Below are 5,622 nucleotides of genomic sequence, written 5' to 3' on the forward strand. Positions count from 1 at the left end.
TATTACCTGCTTTGGTTTTTCATTAATAATTCAATTAAAATGACAAAAATATAGTGTTTTTTTATTTAATGAGTAGCCAAAATCTATTATATATATTAAAGTTTGGTTTTGTGTACGTTCGCTAACCGGCCACACAGACTGACTCATTTTCTTAATTTTTTTTTGAAATCAAAGAGGCATAAGAGGAGAAGGTTTAAGGCAAAAAAAATTCAAGATTTTATAGGGTAAATAGGGGTAACACGACATTGAAAAAAGAGGCTATTTTCTAAACGGTTAGTCGTAAAGAGTAGACTTTTTTTTTAAATGATAGACAAATTTATTCAATAGTTAAAAAAGGTATTGAAAAAATTAAAAAAAATTTCAAAACCAAGTTGTGAGGGTTTTTTTGCAGTCATACACCTTCGACAAAAGACTAATTAGAGGTACGCAAAATTTTGCACAGAAATTTGAGTTACACCATAAGAAAGATATTTAAAAAAAAAATTAGGGGTCTAAAACGGATTTTTTTCATAGGCCCTGTATTTTGAAATAAAAATTTTTTAAAAACAAACTAATTTTTAGGGACATTTTTGAGTAGTCTTTTATTTTTTTGTAATTTTTAAAAGTCTGCAAAAAATCTCAAATTTATAGGAAATATAGGTTTTAATCATGCGCATGCATATACAAACTTTTGAATTTTTAAATGATTTTTGACCGAATAACGTGAAAAACAATTTTTTTTGTCCCAAGTTTCTTGGCCGTTTTTAACAGTTTTTTATTTTTATCTTTTTTTCTTCAATAGATAAATGAATGAAATTTACAGTGTAGATAGATAATGGGCAAGACTATATTTGTACATAGTTTCAATTAATATTGTAATGACAAATTTGAAATAACGTTAAAATAAAACTCTATTTTTCAACACGTTACATCTTTTGATCTGGAGCTTACAAAAATTTTATTTATCTTTATTGAGCATCCTGATAATATTACCTTTCATTTGATATATCACACATAACACTAAATTCACTACAAGCTTCGCAATGGTAAATTAAAAAACTTAAAAAACGTTTTTAACATAGGCCACTTTTTTTTAAATTTTAAAAGTGAATATTTTTAAATTAATTGGACGAACTTTTCAAGTTTTGATTTCCTTTTTTGTATTGGGAATTATGACAAATTACAAAGTCGAAAATAGAAATAAATACAAGAAATGGCGGAACGAAGTCCGCCGGGTCAGCTAGTATGCTAAATAAAGAAAAAATGAAAAATTGATTTTATAAAATAAATTTAAATTTTTATTGAATACTTTTATCACAACATTTAATAATTTTTATAAAAGCGACGCGTTTCGGAAATTTATTCCATCATAAGCCCGAAGATGGAATAGATTTCCGAAACGCTTCACTTTTATAAAAATTATTAAATGTTGTGATAAAAGTAAAAGTTCAATAAAAATTTAAGTTTATTTTATAAAATTAATTTTTCATTTTTTCTTTATTTTAAGATTTACACAGCATAGAGACAACACCACCTTTTGTATTATATATTCTAGGTATATGTCACTTGGAATCGTGCTTCAAAATCGAAAGTGCGTATACTTACCCCGTCCGAGTCTACACAGCAAGGAATTTTTAGAATAAATAATTTGAAAATCTTTTGGCCCCTTTTTTTTAAATAGTTTTTTTATACAGGGTGTCCCAAAAGTTTACGTCGAAATGAAAACGGTAGATATGGTAGGTGGTGACAGTTATCAGAAAAATAATAAAAAAAATCGCAGCCATATATTTTGGGAGTTATGGGCATTTGAAAAAAAGTCGAAAAAATGGTCACCCTGTGACGGTTTTTCATGTGCCGTGACTTCAAATCTTAATTTTTCTCATTTTTTCTTTTGTTACGGAACCTTGAATAGCCCTGCTATCAAATGCATTCAAAAATTTTAACTCAGCTGCATCAGTTTTAAAGAAAATATTACTTTTTACCCAACTTAGTACTAAAAAATTTTACATGGCTCTAATTCAATGAGCCGTAGTGTAAAAAAAATGCACTACGATGTTTCGCAAGTTGCCTTATAAGTTGTTGTGTTCAATTCTCTTTTCAAAATGGTATAACATTGTTGGGAATATTTCATAAATAACCGAGATAAAATTTTTTTTCTTAAGAAATCCGACTTTTTTTTAGGTAATTTTTCCGTATTATTTAAGTTTTTGTATTCTGAAAGGTTCTGAAAGGGTACAAAACTTGAATAATATGGAAAAATTACCTCATAAAAAAGTCGGATTTCTTAAGAAAAAAAAATGTATCTCGGTTATTTATGGAATATTCAGAACAATGTTGTTGCAACACTACCTTTAATTAAATATATAAAAAGTGAAAATAACCCGATCTGTTTGGGAGCTAGAGCTAATTTTCTTCGAAAAACAGTGAAAAAACAGAGATTTTTGATACTTTGAGCGAGTGTCGGCACCATTTAGAGTTATCCAATCGAGCTGAAATTTTGGCTATCTAAAAATCTGCAAAGGCGGAACATTTTATGGGGTTCCCCCGACCAAATTTCGAAAATCGATTTCTTGCGGTCACTCTAGTATACACAGAACAACTCATCACTCTTGCGGAATTGGGTCTCTGATGTACTACTCAAAGCTTTTGAAAATGGTGAAGTTTTAATATTTTCAAAATTTTTGTCAAATATCTAAAATATCAAATTTTTTGCCAATCTTCTGAATGAATTTCTACCTGCCATTGCCATTATTTAAGACTTCAATCCCAAATTTTGGAATCATTATAATTCATTTTCACTTGATCTAGATTAAAGCAGATGCTTGGAACAGGTTTTAGCTGTCTTTATTTGTTACATCGTTCCGCTTATTATACTACTCAACTTTGGCATATTAAGTGCTGCAATGAACTGCACTAAACCCCTTCCCTCTTTTATAAGAAAGCTTACTCCATATTGCAGAGAATAATAATAATTAATCAGCGTCCAATTATGTTATTGTTTCGGAAATATGGTTAGTTTTATTTTAATTGCGGTTAAAATATTAAAAGCCTCTCTAAGTACTTTTCCCTTAGAGTTAACAAAAAATATTCACCAAATATATGAGAAAGTTCATCAATTTGAAATATTTACAAAAAAAAAAAAATAATATATTTCTGTAAACAAATTGATTTTTTTTTGTTTTCAATATTTTTTTTGAAGCTTTTTACATTATTTGTTAGCACAAACGCAGTTTTGAGGCGGATTTCATGAATAATTTAGCCCAGCAGCGGCCCATTGCCATTGCGGAGCGCTTATTAATGGCGACTTTGAAACAATATATTGATGTTGGTTTCCAATTTTTCACTTTTTCGCGGGTTACTTTGTGCTGGAGCTATAAGCCATGGCAATAAATGACGGCTTTTGTATATCTATAGAAAGATACTCCCTCATGACCACTTAGTGTAATGTTATTGGAAAACCACCCAAATGGATAATGGCTTTTGGCTGTGAATCATTTGTCAGTGGGATGCGTTGATATTTATTATATTTTTCGTATTTTTTTTTTTTTTTTTTTTAGAATTGGTGTGTTGAAATATATCTACGGGGGGTTTAAGGTTCATCATCTAAATTGATTATGCTTTAGCTTCGGTGGATTTGTTTTTCGGGGAAGATAAGGTTAATGGTTCTCTTTAATAAATTAATAGAAGACAAAAAAAAACATTTCAATTTGCATGGGCTAAACAGATTTCGTGTAAAATGAATTAGTTAATGGTTTTAAGTCGATAAATCAAAACTGAAGAAGAAAGATAATTGGAAATTTTTCGAAATATTTTTGTTTGAAGAAAATAAATTAAATGTTTTGTATAAGGCTCTTGTATTCGAAGATTTGTATGCGAAATTAAAAATTGTGACAAAAAAAGAAAATTTTGCCCTGCTCTTTTAAATTATTAATACCCGAAAAGTCTTACAAATGCATACACATTTTTTTTGTTACCTAATATTTTTTCGATTTTTTATTTTACCTTCTGAAAAAAAAATCAACTTTAAAAACGCTTTTGGTAAGAAAAGCTTAAAAAAAATAGTGTGAAAGTATACCCCAAAAATGTGAAAAATGAAAATAACTAAAAAATTATAGCTCCTAGAAAGTAAAAAATGTGATTTTTAGGCTAAGTGAACCCAAATGGAATAGGTTCAAAAATCTGGATAATGTAAACAATCAGTTAGAATAACCATAACTTAAAAATTAGTACGAAATTACCACTAAAAAGTGTAAAACTAAAATATTTAAAAAAAAAAAAAATAGAGCCCCTAAAAATAAATGAATGTGATTTTTAGGCTTACTGACCTGAGTGTTTTGAAAGGGAGGGTTACCTAGACAGGTCAGGTAACAAATAAAAAATTTTCTAGTCACTAGGGCGTATGCGTACTATTTTCTTCTATAGCAAACTTTCTATGAAAGTGTTTCTATCTATCTGTGACCATATAATTCATCGAACTAATTGATTAAGGAAAGAAATAAAATACTCAATTAAGTCACATATTTTTTTTTTTTTAATGAAGTTCAAAATATCAAAAACTTTTAATTTTTTTTTATTTATCAAATGGAAATTTTTGGAAAAAAAATCTGTTGCCTAAATTATTTGAAAAAAAAAAAAACTAACATAGATTGTTAGAATTACTAAAATTATGACGAACACCATTTTCAATCGAAATTATTGGACCCGTTTCTGAGAAAATTTCAATGCATTGAAATCGTCATAATTATGAAATATGAGAAAAAAAAAAGAAATATTGATGAACAGATGGACGCACAGAACGACAAGTGGCATCATATTGAAAATAACATTTTCGAACTTGTTATCACCGTAATTTTGATTTTTTTTTTGAAGTGAAAACTTCTTTAGTATCGTAGTGATTTGAAACAAGATGAAACGAAAAAGCGACACAAAAAATCAATTGATCATAACTTTTTTGTTTTGATAGATAGATGAATGAAATGAAATACAGTAGATAGGTATTTAAATAAAATATAATTGTGCAAAATTTCAATTAATTTCATATTCAAAATTCTGAGATAACGGTGAAAAGATGTTCTTTTTCTAAACACGTTATATCTTTTGATATAGGTAGAGCACATAACAAATTTATTTAACTTTAATACAAGTTATAAAATCTTTAATTGAAAAACTTCAAAAATACCTCAAAACACCTGTGAAGATCTGTTGCCGATGACCAGCCACCAGTGTAGGAAGTACCGTAATCTCAGTTTGAAATTTCGACATGGTTGGCTTTAAAAAATTCTTACTTTTTTTGTAGGCATTGTAGAAATATGATTGAAGCGTCATATAAAAGGTGAAATAATAATGATATAAAATTTATTATAGGTTGTCATTTAAAAAATGGATTTAATGGCGTTAGAAGAGAAAAGAGATTGATTGTTTTGCTTTTTTTATGAGAACTAATTGGATTAAAAAAATTCTAGCTCTTTTTATATAGATGTTGTATAGACATGGTCGATATAAATATTTTGAGCTGAAGCAATAAGCTTTCAGATGGTATACAACTTATTGTAGGTTGTCGTATAAAAAATGCAAGAAAAATGATTTTTAAGGTTTCACTTCAACCACGTGTGAATTGCACACATGATTTTTTTCTAAACGAAA

The sequence above is a fragment of the Episyrphus balteatus genome, chromosome 2 (genome assembly GCF_945859705.1).
Source record: "Episyrphus balteatus chromosome 2, idEpiBalt1.1, whole genome shotgun sequence".
In the NCBI taxonomy this organism is placed as follows: domain Eukaryota; kingdom Metazoa; phylum Arthropoda; class Insecta; order Diptera; family Syrphidae; genus Episyrphus; species Episyrphus balteatus.